This window comes from Haliotis rubra, unplaced genomic scaffold (assembly GCF_003918875.1).
Source record: "Haliotis rubra isolate DU_JTF1 unplaced genomic scaffold, ASM391887v1 Scf728, whole genome shotgun sequence".
Taxonomy (NCBI): Eukaryota; Metazoa; Mollusca; class Gastropoda; order Lepetellida; family Haliotidae; genus Haliotis; species Haliotis rubra.
In genome coordinates this window covers 281,058-300,939 of record NW_025767444.1, presented here as the reverse complement: position 1 = coordinate 300,939, position 19,882 = coordinate 281,058, and the positions used below count along the sequence as shown (strand labels likewise).

General features: G+C 38.0%; 1 protein-coding gene and 1 long non-coding RNA gene across 5 annotated transcripts in view; one reads left to right on the top strand and one right to left on the bottom strand.

Moving 5' to 3' along the window:
• LOC124259546 (nuclear receptor subfamily 5 group A member 2-like) overlaps window positions 1–19,882 on the bottom strand; it is a 268,621-nt gene that overhangs the window by 73,165 nt on the left and 175,574 nt on the right. The window lies entirely within an intron of this gene.
• Window positions 51–4,039, top strand: LOC124259547. The gene is made up of 3 exons (XR_006893861.1): window positions 51–1,513; window positions 2,223–2,300; window positions 3,469–4,039. It is a non-coding gene; the product is annotated as an uncharacterized LOC124259547 (long non-coding RNA).

Below are 19,882 nucleotides of genomic sequence, written 5' to 3'. Positions count from 1 at the left end.
TCATCTTATTCACTGTAAATTTCCAGAGTAAACTACATTGAAAAGACAAAATATTACAAGATACAATACTTTTATTCATGTTATATCAGTGGTTTTGTAAAGGTGAAACATAAAAATATTTTCAACATATTTAAGAAAGTTTAAATTATCTGAATCTGATTTGTACAATTTTGCTTACATGCTTCATGTAGCTGTAGTCAGTTTGAGGGAATCTGATAAGATCGAGAGCTGGAGAGTGGGTGTTTGTATTCACTACTGGTTCAAAAAATGAATGAGGCTATGATAACACAGTTTCACAGATGGATTTTTCAGCATCAAAGACAAGAGTCAGAGGAGACAAACTTTTAAGCAATTTGAAGAAATTGGACACAGCCAAGTTGGATTTCTGTATACAAGTTACGTTTAAACCGAAATATAATATATTTTAATAATTGCTAAAAAGGGCACTGCTTCGAGAACGTACTTTGGCACGAAATCACAACAGTTACGTAGAAGGGTATTATGACATATTTTTGTGGTGCTGTAAGGTTCTTAAAATTAGGCCAAACATTCAAAAATCTAAAGTTGGAAAACATCTACAGCAGAAACGTGTCTTAGATTGTGAGTAGTAGTGTTTCAAACTTTACTTATCCGATAAGTAATCGCACGTAACTGCTGTAGATTTTACACACTTCCAAATTTTTAATGGATCTTTCGCGTTATCTACACCAATATGTCTATGGGGCCTTTTAAAATGTTTAATATGCCAAACAAGAATGTGTGGACAATATCACGATGTTTATTTCTTTACCATGTCTCTGGACCCAGTCTGAATATTAATTGTACGTGCAGTCGAGACTCGCGTCAATTCTGAATTTTCGCAAAACCGATCGAACACTGATGTAAACAACTACTGTCTTAGTCCATGTAAAGTGTGAAAATGACTTAAAATGTTTTGTTTTGAAGCCAGTTTCCGACCAGAGATGAGACATTCAAATTTGACATCGTGTATTTGGACGGTATTTCCCTTATTTTCATGATGGAATCGGTAAATCTACCTCCCGTGAGTCGGGTGCATCCGCCATTTTGGAACGATGGCTGGTACCGGATGATCTCGTCGATCGTGATTTTTTTAAAAGTATGTATTAAAAACTATATAAATGATACAATAAATCTTATGGAGCTTTTTAAAAACTGTATTCAGTCGTATTTGCTTCTTTAGATATGTTATTTATTTTGAAGAGACAAAAACCTAACTCAACTGATTAACGAGTCTTGGCATTGGTTCAATTATGACATCGAAAGAAAGAGCACCTCTAATTGGCTGGAAGCGATTTTGGCGCTTTTCTAAAATCTGAACATGGCGGTACCGAACATGACTGCATCTATGGACGACACTGATCGTGTGAACTTCCAAAGTTGTCTTCTCTTTTGGTACGATGGAAAAATCTCTGACAATTTCTTCACCAACCAGGAAAGAAGTTTAGGCAAAGTTCCGTGTCAAACTACCGCGCCGTCGTTGTGGGAATCAAAGGTAAATGATCGAAGTTTAAGTTAAAAATATTTGCTTCTATGTTGAAAAATCGTGTGAGCCTGTCACATTTGTCAATATTTTGATAAAATCACATCTTCAGCTTGTATAATTCAGTCTTAAAATCCGAGAAGATTCGGGTTAGAACTGGCCTTCAGTAACCCATGCTTGTCGTAAGGGGCGACCCTACGGGATCGGGTGGTCACACTCGCTGACATGGTTAACAGACAGCCGCAATATAGCTGCAATATTGCTGAGTGCGCGGTTTAAACCTCCAAGTTCTGTATTCCTGTGATGATACTTTTGTGATTGCTTGTATTTGTTGTTTTAAAATTGATGTGACAATACCAAAGATATAACTTCATTATCCGGGAAGAAATTCTTTGTGCATCCTTCGTCTAAAATAAATTCTTTGATTTCAGCAAATTCTGTTCTTCAGAAATTGGGATTTTATGTCGATCTTTGTGGAAGTAGAGAAAGGTGTTTTGCAGAAAAGGACCAAAACGTTTTCAATATCAGGAATGTGATGTGCTTTGTGTAGTTTTTATTAACATTGAAGTTCCCAATGATTAGTAAAATATACTATAGCTCTATGACAAAATTAATTACTATGACTCTGTGTGACGAAAGTATCATCACAGGAGCCACTTGTTCCGTTCCATTTACATGCATGAATTTTAACATCATCTCATTGAATTGTTTTATCTACCAGATCCTGCGTCAACCTATGTGCCTTCAGGGGTTAAACATAAACAGTCAAAAACAGACTTGGACTCGACAGGAACCAAAGGTATTTATTTGTGTTCGAAAGGTATAATTTGTAGTGATGCACCAATGGATCAAATGATCAGATAATTTATCATTTGACAATCAAACTTTGATTATATATTTGAATAAATTCCAATCGATAATACTATACTGTTTTCAAGAATAACAAAGATTGGTGTACATGCAAGATTTGTAAATACCTCCAGGTAGGTCATAATACAGGAGGTCAAGGCTTTTTTTTAGCTTGCCAAGGGAGCCATTGTTTTCTTCTTTTGCAGGTAGTGGATAAAAATATTAGTTTTAGGGTGGATGCATATATTATTTAGACCCATGTTTAATAATATGTTGGAATATGCAAGCATTGATGAAGGTTTTGTAAAGCCATGTAGTATGTTATGAAGACATATTAAAAACAACTCCCAAGGTTGGAATTATCAATTAACCCCTTGCCTTACGTCCATGTCCACTGGGTTTTTTTCTGTTGGTCAAGCAAATTTGTATATCACACTGTACCGGTGTCCTGGCCATTTGACTTTCCAATGTTAATTATGTTGTTTATTTAAACCATCAGCAAGAAAACGGTCGGTATAGTGGAAAAATTATCAGGGCAAGTTACTTTACATGTGCCACTGTATCAGAGTACACTATCAATTTTAAAGTTATTTCTACCCCTGAATTCCTGATAAATATATCACATTGAAATCGAAACAAGCTGGGCAGACTGTGAAGAAACTGTCTGCTTCCCCACCACATATAATCGCATCACGAAAACATTCTGTATTTATGAAAGGCTCAGTTCTTTTTGAATTCACGAACATGGTTGGAAATGTATACATTTATTGATATTTGTCACATTCACTCTTAGATCTATAGTCGTTCTATTCTGATTCTACATGGAAGTCGACACATAGATATTGAGGTCTACTTTCTCAATTTTCGCACACACAAACAATTGGCAACATAAGTATCTTGGACATCAATGTACAACTTCTAAATGCCACTGAAAGACATCATAAGTATCTATGTCGAAACGTTGCATGTAAGTATTAAAGAAGTTGTTAGCCATAAAATTATCCTTGTCCATTCTTTGAATATGAACTAGTTAATGCCAGTACTACCACCCTTTATAATTTTGTTAGCATTGAAATGCTAAAGTTTCTTACCATATGTCTTATCTTCTATGCTTCCAGGTGATCCTGCCATCTCTGGGGGTTAAAAAGGGGCACGGCTGTCGTTTAGTTCAACAGAAGGTAGCCGCGAACATAAAAAATTAAATTTTGTATTCTGCTTGAGCTGAAGAAGGCATACAGTAATATTAAATGCACCTGGGATATCATTACCAGTATGCGCTGAAATTGGTTTTGAAATATTTCAAACACTTTTAGTGTTACAAGTATTTTATGGCAACATATGGATGTATAGCATATTTTGTATCCTTGTTATATATTGTATATTGATAATGGATAGACCATACAGAGTGTGTTTAATTTGTAAAAGACATATCAAGGCTGAGTATCTTTTTTATTTGTATTTGTAGTGCCTAAGAAGAAATTAGAACCAAATATATACCTGAATAATTTGCCCATCCTATATGTCACAAATTTGCAATATTGATGTGCAGAAACAATGAAACAGGTTGGGGGTGGGGAATGTGGTCGTCAGGATATATTTTATGTCCCATCCCAACCGTCAATTTTGAAAGTTATGTAAAAATGGATTAAAAGAAAATTCTAACAAATAAATAAAGTCAATGAATCTTTACTCACTGTTGTTGTTATTTATTTTATAGGTGGCAATAACAATTCAAGGATAGGCAACTGCAAGAGTGAATTAAACTTTTGCTAGTTTACCGGCTTGTTCGTTATAACAGTTCAGAGTACTGTAGATGTATTATTCCTATAACTTCCAAATTTCCAATTTCACAAGAATAACTACTTTGCGCAAAGGCAGAGCCAAGAATGCAGCACTGTAATTCAAATATAAAACTCTAATAAGCCCCAAAACACTAGAACTTATGTTGAGTCTGTTGTCTCTGTAACTGCTTTTGAAGGAGAGTATGCTATATGAGATGCCGTCATACTTCCGGTAATGCATGTAGCAGAAGCCACCGAATGCAAGAAGAATGCGATCTAACATCCAAATAAGATGTGACATTAAATGGATATAGTGTACCAATTGCAACCTCCAGGAACACATGCCTGCGTAATCGCCTGGTGATCGCGTGTAAGTACTTTTTAATATTCATTTATATTTAGCAGATTTAATGTATAAACAATCTCTGAATCAACAACACATGTTTTGATGACGTAATCGCCTGGTGATCGCGTGACAATTCGAGCATATCTCTGGAGTGAATCATAACCATTAAATCTTACGACAAAATACATTTATATAAACTTGTAACTACAATATACAATGTTTTTACATACAATACATGTATGTTATAAGATGTAATCATGTCTTGAGAATGTCTTTCAGTGGCATTTCCCCCCCAAAAAATAATGAGTCTACTATTCTTTTTGGAAAGCCTGCTATCAAGTAACTTTTGTGTAATTAGCAGTTGTTGTGTATTGACAATTCAACTTTCAACTCTGTTATTTAGCATGAATTTTCATCATTATGTAAATAACTCTTCAAACTTACTTATACAGTACTCTCCCTAGTGTACTGTGATGTCACTTGCATTGTGACATCATAAGTCAGTTATGACTTCATAGTCCTAACTGTCAGTTCACCTGATGAAGGGACTTGGAATGGTCTCGAAATGTTGTGAGAGAATTTACAAAGAAGTTAAATCCATAAAAATATCTTGGATGTCTTGAGAAGTTAATGAACATGATCTCATAACGTGATAAAAATGCAAAGTCCTCGATCATGTATAGAACAGTGATGTGGGCCTAAGACCACCCCACATCAGAAATAAACTTGACTTCAATAAGAATTAAATATTATTCTACTAAATTATACCCTGTCTTTTTATCTTTAGAGAGCATGGGGTTTAAATGTGAAATCCTGTGTCTTGTGTTGCAGAAAAAAGTTGCGTTCATGAACTCTTCAGGAAATCTTCATGAACTCTTCAGGAGGTCTTCATGAGTTAACTCTTCATGAACTCTTCAGGAAGTGTTCATGAACTCTTCTTCATGAAGAATTCATGAACATTAAATGAGACATTTACTTCATGAAGAATTCATGAAGTTACTTCATGAAGAATTCATGAACATTAAATGAGACATTTACTTCATGAAGAATTCATGAAGTTACTTCATGAAGAATTCATGAACATTTCATGAACATTTAATGAGACATTTAATTCATGAAGTTACTTCATGAAGTTACTTCATGAAGAATTCATGAACATTAAATGAGACATTTTCTTCATGAAGAATTCATGAAGTTCCTTCATGAAGAGTTCATGAACACTTCATGAAGTTCCTTCATGAAGGAACTTCATGAAGTCTTCATGAAGTAAATGTCTCATTTAATGTTCATGAATTCTGCATGAAGTATTCATGAAGTTTTCATGAAGACACTTCATGAAGAATTCATGAAGAATTCATGATCTTTTCGAAGGGGCACAAGTTGAGGCCATACGGACACCACTTAATAAAAAGAAAAGTGGTTGACAAAGCCATCAATGACATGCTTGAGGCCAAAATTATTAAACGGTCTAGATCACCGTGGAGCTTTCCCATTGTAGTGGTGGACAAGAAGGGCCGAAGTAAAGCGATTTTGTGTGGACTTCGGTCCTTAAACAAGATTACCGACCCATCTCCGCCTCTCCCACTCATTGATGATATCTTGACACAACTGGGAATTCAAAATACTTCTCCACTCTTGATTTAAAGTCGGGGTACTGGCAAATCTTGATGGATGAACAAGACAAGGAAAAGACAGCTTTTGCATGTCACCGTGGACTGTTTGAATTCTCTGTTATGCCTTTCGGCCTCTGTAATGCTCCCTCAATATTCATGGAACTCATGAATATAGTACTACAGGATCTAGAAGCATTTGCAATAGCATATCTAGATGATATCTTGATCTTCTCAAAAACCTTACAGGATCATATGTTTCACATACAAACTGTTTTGATAAGCCTGAGACAGCATTAAGCTGAAGCTTAAACTTTCTAAGTGTAGTTTTGTCCAATCTGAAACGAACTATCTAGGATTAAGTGATCAACCAGAGTGGGATCAAGCCAGAGGAACAGAAAGTTGAAGCCATACGGTCTATGGGAGCTCCAACATCTGTCAGAGAGGTCAGAAGTTTCATCGGGATGTGTAACTACTATCGGCTTCATTCCAAATTTTTCTAAAATTGCTGAACCAATTGTTCGGTTAACTAAGAAATATGCCAGGTTTTCCTGGACAGATGAATGTCAGCTTAGCTTTCCAGTTCCTAAAACAAAGCCTGACAGTAATTCCTTTACTGACATATCCAGACCCAAATAAACCATACATCCTGTATACAGATGCCAGTGACAGCTGTATTGGTGCTTGTCTAGCCCAATTAAGCGATGATGGGACGGAAAAACCATTCATTTCTTGTCACACAAACTGAGTGACACACAGACACGCTTCCAAATGCGACCATAGAGAAAGAGGCTTACGCAATACACTTCAGCTTACAGAAACTTGACCATTACTTGCATAATGCAGATTTTGTGATCAAAACTGATCATAAACCGTTGAAGTATCTGTTGGAGTCACCCATGCAAAACAAGAAAGTACAGCTCTGGGCACTTTCGGAATGGCAGGATATAATTGTCAGGTTCAGTATATTGCAGGCACAGAAAATACCTGTGCAGATCTTCTCTCAGGGTTCGGCGATGGTAATAATTTAAGGACGGATGAGATGGTTGAATCTGTAGAGAATGATAACAGTTTAGAAATCAATGTGCTTGACTCGACCAATTTTGAGCCCAAGGCATATGCTCGCTGTCAAGGTCCAGGATTAGATGTTCTGGAAAAGGCAATACCCTTGGACTTTAACCTTGATATGACAACAGAACAGTCAAAGATGAAGAGATACAAGAAGCGAAAACCTTGCTAGAAAAGGTCAGGATGGTCAGCCATTCCCTCAAGAAGTTCTTGTTGATGGATGGTTTGCTATACTACATCACTGATGTGGATGATGAACCCATCCCAAGATTGTATGTACCCACACATTTAAAAGGGCAACTAATCCATCAGTACCATGATGAGAATGGGCATATGGGAATCGATAAAGCGTTTGATGCATTGAAAGCGAAATATTACTGGCGAACATGTACAAGGATTTGTATGAGTATGTTTCCCGCTGCATCACTTGCCAGGCCCGATCTCTACGCAAACAGAAGCCACCCCTCCAAGAAACTGATGTACCTCCCTATCCATTTGCGAAAATAAGCATGGATCTATCAGGCCCTTACCCAACCACTCTGTCAGGAAACAAGTACATTGTGGGATTTGTAGATCATTATAGTGGTTGGCCGGAGGCTTTTGCAGTACCAGACAAGACTGCTGAAACCATTGCACACCTGCTAATTGAAGAAATATTTCCTCGATATGGCTCTCCACTAGAGATTGTCACCGACAATGGTGCGGAAAATGTAAACCATGTCGTGAAGACAATTCTTGCCACATTGGGAATTCACCATGTGGTGACTTCTTTCTACCACCCACAAGCCAATGGGAGAGTAGAAGCGTTTTCATAGGACACTGCATGATGTCCTGGCGAAGAAATTGGATGATGATCTAACTACTTGGGATTTGTACTTGAACCAGACCTTAGCAGCAATCCGGTTCAACATATGTGAGTCATCCAAATTCTCACCCTTTTTCCTCTTATACAACCGGGATGTTGTCCTACCATTGGACAACCTTCTAAAACCCAGGAAGAAATACCATGGGAGGAGGAACATAAAATTGCCCTGCAACAGCAACACAAATCTTTTGTGTTGGTACACGAACATATGAAAAAGGCAAAGAAAGACAAGCAAAATATGCTGACAGATGCAGCAAGCCAATTGAGATAAGCGTTGGTGATCCTGTGTATTACAGACATCACCAGCGAAAAAGCAAATTACAATCCAAATGGAAGCCATACTACCGAAGTTATTGAGCGGACATCACCTGTTACATTCATCATTAGGAATCAACTGGATGGGACAGTAACAAAAGCACATGCAGAACATTTGCGGATAGCAAAAATAGATGATTAGGGAAATTCCCAAGGATACAACAGGTAGGCCCAGAAGGAAGGCCCAATATGTTGTTCCTCCAGAAGAGTCCAGTAGTGAAGAGTCAGATCCAGTCATTATCACTGATTCCAAGGCGGATCGGCTGAGGCGATATCGTCAAGAAGCGATCAGATTCAGAAGAAGAGGACTACATACCATTGGCAGAATTACAGAAGCGATTAAGAGCCAGGGATCAACCACTTGAAACTGATTCTGAAAATGAGGAGCAGGACGAACAGGTAGAGCCCCATGATTCTGCAGCTAATAAGCAGACGAAGAAGACAAGTTAATAGAATCTGTTGAGCGAAAATCATCTAGAATCTCTACTAGAAACACATACAAAAACAAAGGAGAACAAGTTAAACAGCTGCTTCAAGCAATGGTTGGATTATTATAGGGTTATCCAGATTAATGGTTATCAGATCATCGTCTATTATTCGATATCCTTATGTTTCAGGGAGAACATGTTTCCTCTGGTTCTCCTCTTCCTGTTTGGTTTTGCCCAGGGTAATGTAATGTATGAAAATGTTATCTTCCAAAAGATAAATGATATCACTACCACCAGGTCAAAATGGTTGGTAACTTTTGTTATTGATCTAAAACCATATAACCAGTTTATTGAGCAATGCAGGTATGACATTGATCAAGTTGCACTGATGGTTAGGCAATTTATGAACCGTTTCTACTCAGATAAATCAGAGGGAATTTTAAGTATGTATATAAAGTTAGACGAAGAAATAATACGTTTGAGTACCACCTTAAATAATCTAGCAGAAAATTTGGCAGAATACAGCAGGTTGCACGCCGACCTAAGCTTCGCTATTACCATTTGTTGGAAAAGCTTTAAGTTTCTTGTTTGGCACTGTGTCTGATGCTGACCTAAACACTATAAAGCAAAAGCATTGAAGAGGCTTGCAGAAAACCAAGTAGATATGACACGTAATACAGGAGGGGCTCTCTATCCTCAATACAACTAGAATTCAAGTCTCGGAGAATAGACAGACCATTAATGAAGTTATTGATGATTTACATTTTGTAGAGCGCGTGAAATTGCTAATGTATCAATGACATTAGGAAATCAGATAGCAAAATTAGAATGGGTCACAAAGACCTATTTACAGGCAGAACTTGTCATTGAGAATATTCGAGGCATGTTACAAACCTTTTATCCTATCTAGAACACCTCCAACTTCAAGTTAATATGTTGGCCTTAGGACATCTTGCACCCAGTACAATAAGCAGCCAAAACAGTTACTAAGTTTATTAAAGGACATACAAGTCCATCTTCCTAATAGGTTTGCGTTTAGCAAATGATCCCGAAGACAACTTATGGGGTTTCTATAAGTCCTTACTATGTACCACCGTGCTATTGAAAATAAGATCTTGGTAATTACGTCCATTCCGGCTTCTAGATGTTAATGGACAATTTGGGATATACCAGGCACATAACTTACCTATACCACTGATCGGGAATGGCATAGACCACGAAACCAGATGGTATCGGGTCATATGGTAGCAGAATATCGTTTAGAAACTGATGTAGTTGCAGTCAATGCACAGCAATCTGAAATATGCATTATTGAAACCCTCCGAGGTACAGGCATGCACAAAACCCCTTACGGGTTATTGCCATATCCAGAGTCCCATCTACCCAATCAATCTAAGCCATCTATGTGTAGTTGCTCTATTTATGAAAGATGAAGCGAAAGTCCAAAAGACCTGTCGAGAAATCAGACCAAACGCAATTCTACCTATGGCAGAATACCTGCGCTGCAGGAAGTTGGATAGTGACGACTCATAAGAAATTAGATTTTGTAGTGGTATGTGATAGTGATAATCGGTTTTCCTATACTATAACGGTCTAGCCACCGTTAGAGATAATTAAACTGAGCATCTCGTGTTCAGCATCTAATGATCATTTGACTTTACTCCCTTATTATCATAATGAAAGTCAATATCAATCAAGAGATAATTTTTAGAGTTAGTGATGACCGTGAATGTTTCGGAGCATGCTGCTCTGGAAACCTTTATGAAAACTGCCAAAAGACTGAACTTGACTAGGTTGCCTGATAAACTCGGAGTTATTGAGAAAATTCCTATGGATCATCTTATTGATAAGCTTGATGAACTACATAACATGATACCAGACGATGAGACTTCTGACTGGAAATATTTTATAGGGATAATTCTACTTATAGGGGAATATTGGTAGGGATATTTCTGTACATAAGAGTCATTAGACCCTGGCTTGCCAAGCGAGGAAGGGGTGGGAGGAATGTCACCGGCTACAACCGAGGTTGAGATGGTGCCAGTTAACGCTGGGGTGCAGATCACACCTACAGAGGACCACTACCTTCAAAGCCACTCCTACAGGGCTCCGATCCAGCAAGCGAACTTCCACCAAGCGATCGCCATAAGGAGCATCTATCCGACGCTGGACACGGTCACCCGAAAAACACGTGAGACGAACTAATTCATGGAACTACTGACTTACAGATGTGATCGCTACACGCGGTTCAGTGAACACAACGCAAAGTTCGAAGATAACGGACAATGGTGTAATGTGGTGCACACATTATAAACTTCATGTGGTCAATAGTTGTTTACATGTTTGTGACATATAGTATGTGAACCACGTATATATGGAGCAGACCGAATGGTCGAAAGTGTTGCATTAACGGCACAATAGTGTCGAGAATTGTACATAACAATGTACACGCGGTATCCATGTAATGATTGCTGGCATGAGCATCATGAATTGTAACTAAGAATGTACTTAGGTACCTATATAATGATTGTTTACATGAATATAATGATTATTAATAACAATGTACACAGGTACCCTACCCTGAGGCCTGATAGATATACATTATATATTATTAGTATTAGAGAAATACATTATATGGTAGCTTCCCTGAGGCCTGATAGTATTATTGAGAGATATACATTATATGGTAGCTTCCCTGAGGCCTGATAGTTAGTATTATTGAGAGAAATACATTATATGGTAGCTTCCCTGAGGGCTGATAGTATTATTGAGAGATATACATTATATGGTAGCTTCCCTGAGGCCTGATAGTTAGTATTATTGAGAGATATACATTATATGGTAGCTTCCCTGAGGGCTGATAGTATTATTGAGAGATATACATTATATGGTAGCTTCCTGAGGACTGATAGTTAGTATTATTGAGAGATATACATTATATGGTAGCCTCCCTGAGGACTGATAGTTAGTATTATTGAGAGATATACATTATATGGTAGCTTCCTGAGGCCTGATAGTTAGTATTATTGAGAGATATACATTATATGGTAGCTTCCCTGAGGGCTGATAGTTAGTATTATTGAGAGATATACATTATATGGTAGCCCTGAGGACTGATAGTTAGTATTATTGAGAGAAATACATTATATGGTAGCTTCCTGAGGGCTGATAGTATTATTGAGAGATATACATTATATGGTAGCTTCCTGAGGACTGATAGTTAGTATTATTGAGAGATATACATTATATGGTAGCTTCCCTGAGGGCCTGATAGTTAGTATTATTGAGAGATATACATTATATGGTAGCTTCCTGAGGCCTGATAGTTAGTATTATTGAGAGATATACATTATATGGTAGCTTCCCTGAGGGACTGATAGTTAGTATTATTGAGAGATATACATTATATGGTAGCTTCCTGAGGGCTGATAGTATTATTGAGAGATATACATTATATGGTAGCTTCCCTGAGGGCTGATAGTATTATTGAGAGATATACATTATATGGTAGCTTCCCTGAGGGACTGATAGTTAGTATTATTGAGAGATATACATTATATGGTAGCTTCCTGAGGACTGATAGTTAGTATTATTGAGAGAGATATACATTATATGGTAGCTTCCCTGAGGCCTGATAGTTAGTATTATTGAGAGATATACATTATATGGTAGCTTCCTGAGGGCCTGATAGTTAGTATTATTGAGAGATATACATTATATGGTAGCCTCCTGAGGACTGATAGTTAGTATTTATTGAGAGATATACATTATATGGTAGCTTCCCTGAGGACTGATAGTTAGTATTATTGAGAGATATACATTATATGGTAGCTTCCCTGAGGCCTGATAGTATTATTGAGAGAAATACATTATATGGTAGCTTCCCTGAGGACTGATAGTTAGTATTATTGAGAGATATACATTATATGGTAGCTTCCCTGAGGGACTGATAGTTAGTATTATTGAGAGAAATACATTATATGGTAGCTTCCTGAGGCCTGATAGTTAGTATTATTGAGAGAAATACATTATATGGTAGCTTCCCTGAGGCCTGATAGTTAGTATTATTGAGAGAAATACATTATATGGTAGCTTCCCTGAGGCCTGATAGTTAGTATTATTGAGAGAAATACATTATATGGTAGCTTCCCTGAGGGCTGATAGTTAGTATTATTGAGAGAAATACATTATATGGTAGCTTCCCTGAGGCCTGATAGTTAGTATTATTGAGAGAAATACATTATATGGTAGCTTCCCTGAGGACTGATAGTTAGTATTATTGGAGAGAGATATACATTATATGGTAGCTTCCCTGAGGGCTGATAGTTAGTATTATTGAGAGATATACATTATATGGTAGCTTCACTGAGGGCTGATAGTTAGTATTATTGAGAGAAATACATTATATGGTAGCTTCCCTGAGGCCTGATAGTTAGTATTATTGAGAGATATACATTATATGGTAGCTTCCCTGAGGGCTGATAGTTAGTATTATTGAGAGATATACATTATATGGTAGCTTCCCTGAGGCCTGATAGTTAGTATTATTGAGAGATATACATTATATGGTAGCTTCCCTGAGGGCTGATAGTTAGTATTATTGAGAGATATACATTATATGGTAGCTTCCCTGAGGGCTGATAGTATTATTGAGAGATATACATTATATGGTAGCTTCCCTGAGGGCTGATAGTTAGTATTATTGAGAGAAATACATTATATGCTAGCTTCCCTGAGGGCTGATAGTATTATTGAGAGATATGAATTATATGGTTGCTTCCCTGAGGGCTGATAGTTAGTATTATTGAGAGAAATGCAATATTTTTTTTTAGAGAAGTATCCACAATTTATGTGGTACCTGTTAAGAAGAGGTACATGTACATCCCTGCAGACCTTTCAGAGGAAGAATGGGACTCATAGCTCCTGGAACTCATCACACTAATCCAACAATGACAGAAGAGTAACCAAACCCAAAAGTCACAGTAAATTCTGACTAACAACTTCTGTTGACTTTTGACCCTATGGACCTGGCTTTAACTATGAATTACAATTTCAGACTGCCGCCTTTCGACACAACACCAACATGGGGTGCAGTGAAGAGGTCATCTTTTCTTGTCATGCACCAAGAAATGAAAGTAGATAACATCCAGCCACTGGATTATCAAAGTAGTATCAAGGCATAGAAGCTTTGTTTCACACCACTATCCTTTATGCCTCCATAAGGCCAGAGTTTCCATCCTTACCGGAATCTACCAGAAAAAGAACTTCACGAGACAGAAGTCAACAAGGGCTTTTACTATCCAGTATTTACTGCTCCCAAAAGAACTCCACACAGATTAGGATCATAGATAACAGACCTCCAGATCCTCATTAAGTCAGAACCACCCAAATTCCAGCTGGAATCAATATGGAAGTCGTGTTCAAGCCTCAGAATGGTTGACTGACTCATCAGCTTAAATCCCTGCAGAGACTTTCGTTTCCAGCACCCAATATGTGGCTGCTATGAAATACAATATACCCTCACCTATAGTTTGGCATGAAATGCATGTGGACCCGTTTTTTTGTAAATATCTCTTCATCCAATAACCCAATCTATCTCAAACTGTGCAAGTGGATGTTTTGTCAGACAACCTAATCACATTGTAAATCACCGATTTTATGCATTTGTATTAAAGAATCTGTCTATGTAACTGTCAAAAAAATAAACAGCAGAACGCAGACGGCTTGCAGAGGGAGGGAGCCAATGACCTGTAACAGCGGTAGTGTTGGAACAACTAACATGCTGTCAAACAGCCAAGCAGTTGTGAGTACTTTATGAATGCTTCAGCAAGTTTCTTGACATTAGACATAGAAAAGTTGCTTCCCTTGAAACATGCTGTGCATGTTTTGTTCAAGTCGATGATACTGACATCCTCTTACACCAAGGCATCCTGAGACATGATCAGTTCTCTGAAACAAGAACACAGCTTATTCCCTGCCATTCTGACACGAATATAAACTCAGTTCACGGAGAACTCAGTTCACCATCCACTTTCGTAAAGAGATTGTAGGTACAACCACCATCCACTTCCATAAAGAGATTGTAGATACAACCACCATCCACTTCCGCAAAGAGATTGTAGATACAACCACCATCCATTTCCGTAAAGAGATTGTGGATAAAACCACCATCCACTTCCATAAAGAGATTGTAGGTACAACCACCATCCATTTCCGTAAAGAGATTGTGGATAAAACCACCATCCACTACCATAAAGAGATTGTGGATACAACCACCATCCACTTCCATAAAGAGATTGTAGGTACAACCACCATCCACTTCCGGAAAGAGATGGTAGATACAACCACCATCCACTTCCGTAAAGAGATTGTAGGTACAACCACCATCCACTTCCATAAAGAGATTGTAGATACAACCATCATCCACTTCCGTAAAGAGATTGTAGGTACAACCACCATCCACTTCCATAAAGAGATTGTAGATTCAACCATCATCCACTTCTGTAAACAGATTGTAGGTACAACCACCATCCACTTCTGTAAAGAGATTGTAGGTACAACCATCATCCACTTCCATAAAGAGATTGTAGATACAACCACCATCCACTTCCATAAAGAGATTGTAGGTACAACCACCATCCACTTCCATAAAGAGATTGTAGATACAACCACCATCCACTTCCATAAAGAGATTGTAGATACAACCACCATCCACTTCTGTAAAGAGATTGTAGGTACAACCACCATCCACTTCCATAAAGAGATTGTAGATACAACCACCATCCACTTCCATAAGGAGATTGTAGATACAACCACCATCCACTTCTGTAAAGAGATTGTAGGTACAACCACCATCCACTTCCATAAAGAGATTGTAGATACAACCACCATCCACTTCTGTAAAGAGATTGTAGGTACAACCACCATCCACTTCTGTAAAGAGATTGTAGATACAACCCCCATTCACTTCCATAAAGAGATTGTAGATACAACCACCATCCACTTCCATAAAGAGATTGTAGATACAACCACCATCCACTTCCATAAAGAGATTGTAGATACAACCACCATCCACTTCCATAAAGAGATTTTAGATACAACCACCATCCACTTCCATAAAGAGATTGTAGATACAACCACCATCCACTTCCATAAAGAGATTGTAGATACAACCACCATCCACTTCTGTAAAGAGATTGTAGGTACAACCACCATCCACTTCAATAAAGAGATTGTAGATATAACATTTTAAGGACAAAAACCCAAGGCATCTGCAAAATGTCCGACACGAATATAAACTCAGTTCACGGAGAATGGTTTTACGCTGCTTTTAGCAATATTCCAGCAATATAATGGCAAGGCACACCTGTAAAGGGTTTCACATATTATACCCATGTGGGGAATCGAACCCAGGTCATCGGCGTGACGTGCGAAACGTTTTAACCACTAGGCTACCCCACCGCCCCACAGTTCATGGACCAGATAGCAGTGGTTTCCGATAGAGGCCTAAAGCTGCTGCTGCTGCTGCTGCTGGCTTCAGCAAGTAGCTCAGAGTGCTAAATGTGTAAATGAGCTTCACCTTTACTTTTGTGTGTCCAACGTTGTTGTCTACAATTAGATGTAGTTGAAGTGTAAGTAAAAAATCATGCACATTTCTTGTTAAACCTTAAGTTGATCATCATGACTTTTAACACAGAAGTTTGCAGAAAAACAATTTGTCATTGTACAAAGATGAGGAGGTGATGACACATGAGAAAACACCTGTCTTATCTTGAATGAATTGCATAAGGTTTCATACTGTCAGATACCGTGTACATATACCAGTAAATCTGTAAACTTTGGTAAATGGAACTTGTGAAGAACCGAAGAAAGTTATCCAGGGTTTCACACAACCAAATGGTGTCATTGTTTCCATGGTAATTTGATTGATGGACTCGCTATAATTTTCACACATAATTGGCAGTCAGGGTGACAAAGATATATAGTAATCAGTTTTGCCCTATTGATGTCACTTGTGTTTCATTAGATATTGACAAGTCTTAAGAAGCATCTTGCTTGTGCTATTGTTGCAACCATTACTGTGAGCTCAGTCAATTGTATGAAGAAGTCAAAAGTTTAGCGAATACTCATGTGTGAACATTGTTTCTTATCTTGAATTATTCAAGTCATTAAGTGAAGATTATGCATAATTTGAGTATCAGAAACAAATTGAGTGTGAGAAAACCAGGAATTGGACACATGCAGTTGGACGGATCCCAAAAGATATGAACCTTATACAAAACATTTGGCTTTGTATCAAAAAAGAGTTGAAAACACATGTTCATAACATCAACACTACCAAAGATCTGTTAGGAGAGATATGTGGGAATCTATGACTGTTGACTGCTTTAAAAACTTATACAGGAGCATTCCTTGCAGAATTTTGGAAGTTTACACGTCCAAGGGCTACATCACCAAATATTAGGCAGGTCAGTTGTATGATTTGTCTTTGGTGAGCAAATAAATATGTAACAAAACAAGTGTTTGCCACTGATGTGGCAATGTCCCCCGCCGCTAAAGAATGGAATATCTATATTTACTACTTTTTATTTTGGGGTCACATACAAGATGCCTGAAATGACTGGTGTCTGCATAATCACCCAATGTAGGCTGTCAACATACTTGAAAACATTGGGTGCAATGTTTTATGAGATATCGCCTTTAAAAAGCAGTCAAAGTATCGTGGTGACCTTGAAGATAAGGTCAAGGTCACCCAAATAAACTGGTGTCTGTGTAATACCCCAATGTAAACTGTCACCAAATTTGATGACATTGGGTACAACAGTCCATGAGATATCGCGTTAACAAGAGTTTATAAAGTGTGAAAAGTGTCGTGGTGACCTTGAAAATAAGGTCAAGGTCACCCAAATACAGTGGTGTCTGCGTAATCCCCCAATGTAGGCTGTCACCAAATTTGAAGACACTGGGTACAACAGTGCATGAGATATCACGTTAACAACAGTTTGAAAAGTGGTAATTGTCGTGGTGACCTTGAAAATAAGGTCAAGGTCACCCAAATCGACTGGTGTCTGCGTAATCACCCAATGTAGGCTGTCACCAAATTTGAAGACATTGGGTGCAACAGTTCATGAGATATCGCGTTAACAAGAATCGGGACGTACGTACACCGCTGAATACATAGTCCCCCGTTCCGCGTTGCGGCAGGGGACAATTACACTTCCAGGTTCGTGACGTCACCCAGCAGTGAAAAATCTGCACATAGCTTGATATATGTGCCAAGTTTTGTTGAAAAATATTAGATCTACTTTCGACTGTTGCAGGTGTAGAATATCCTCATTTGGATCCATCCGTCCTCAACAGTATCCAACATTTTTATGGAACGTTCAAATGATACTGTCATCATAATCTCTACCCACAAATATGAATGGTAAGTAAATACAGTGGAAGCCCTCTAAACCGGCATTCGTTGGGACCGGCAAGAAATGCCGGTTTAGAGGGTGTGCCGGTTTAGAGAATTTTTCCCTTTTCAACCTGAGAATGATCTTCCGTCTTCGTAAAATACGACTGAACACCGTGTTGATAGTTATCATATGTCTGTTCAAGAGTTAATTCCAATCTAGCCCACTTGACTGGTCTAGCCATCTTAACACGGTGAGCGACTGACAAATTAGTAATTATTTGCTTAATTAACATTGCACACACAACTAAGGTATTTCAGCAACGGTACTGACAAATTGTGACATGACAATCAATTTATAATACAAGTGACACATGCCACTCACCAATTTACCTCACCTACTTGGGCCTAATCCTTATCCGTACTCCTTTTATCAGGAAACATCAATGAGCTTAATGCCGATGGTAATTCACTGTGTTGTTAATACACGTTCAGCCAATCAGCCAATCAACAGGAGAGACGAAATACCTGATGCTGGTTTAGAGGGCATATTAATTACTGTACAAACAGTCAATTGGGCGGTCCTTGTTGTGCCGAAATATGGAATAGACTTACGCCAGATTAGAGGGCGTGTAAATGATCATAAATAAACTAGTTCTGCCAGGACCAAATTCTAGTGCCGATATGAGAGCATACCAGATTGGAGGGCTGCCGGTTTTGAGAGCTTCCACTGTAATAGCAATATTGAAATTGTTTTGAGTACCGGAATACACACATACAAACATAGGTGAAGAAATAAGCAACACTCTTTGAAGAAAATGATGGAAAGATAATGTAAGAAATAGCCGTCTATGAAATGTTCATTTTGACAGCGAATAACTACTGATTGTAAACAAAATATGACTGTTCCAAAACTTTTACCCATTCATTTAACGTGGTAACAGGTTCATATATGATAAGATACGTTTTTCGGTATTATGATATGGTGATTATAGTAAGTAATGGGAAATAAAAACATTACAGAATACATTTGGTTATGAATGTGACTCGTGATTTAGAAGCCAATTCTAATGCATGTTTTGTTACTTAATATAGACTCTCATTTTGAATGAAACAAACATATTAAAAAATAATTTAAAGTCATCTGAAATTATTTCAAATAGTATAAATATCGTCTGGTGAAATATGATCTTAAACATGTTAAAAATACTTAACATTTTGAGGAATGATAGACAAAAAATTGAAACAAAATTAACACAGATTAAATATTTACTTGGGGTGAGGTGAGGTGAAATTGGGTTTAACGTCGTGCTTGAGAATATTTCACTTATATGACGACGTGCATGCGTGTGTATGTGCGGCTGCTTGTACTAGCCCAGACTGAAGCTGGTTTTATAGTGCTAGCCCACTGAGATACCATGCCGCAGTGAAGCATGAATACCCCATTCAGCCACATTATACTGACTCCAAGCCGACCAGTCCTTGTTGTGCCCATTAATGCCTAGCGCCAGACAACAAGTACCATATTTTAATGTCTTTTGGTATGACGCGGTCGGGGATCGAACCCGCGACCTTCCGCTCTCCGGGCGGACGCTCTAACCACTACACCACGGAGGCGGTCTATTTACTTAAGACTCTTTCAAATGGAAAGACTGTGATTAAATGTTGTTGGTTTGTTTTTCAGATTTCCACTGGACGAAATTGTCCTAATGTTGAAACGCT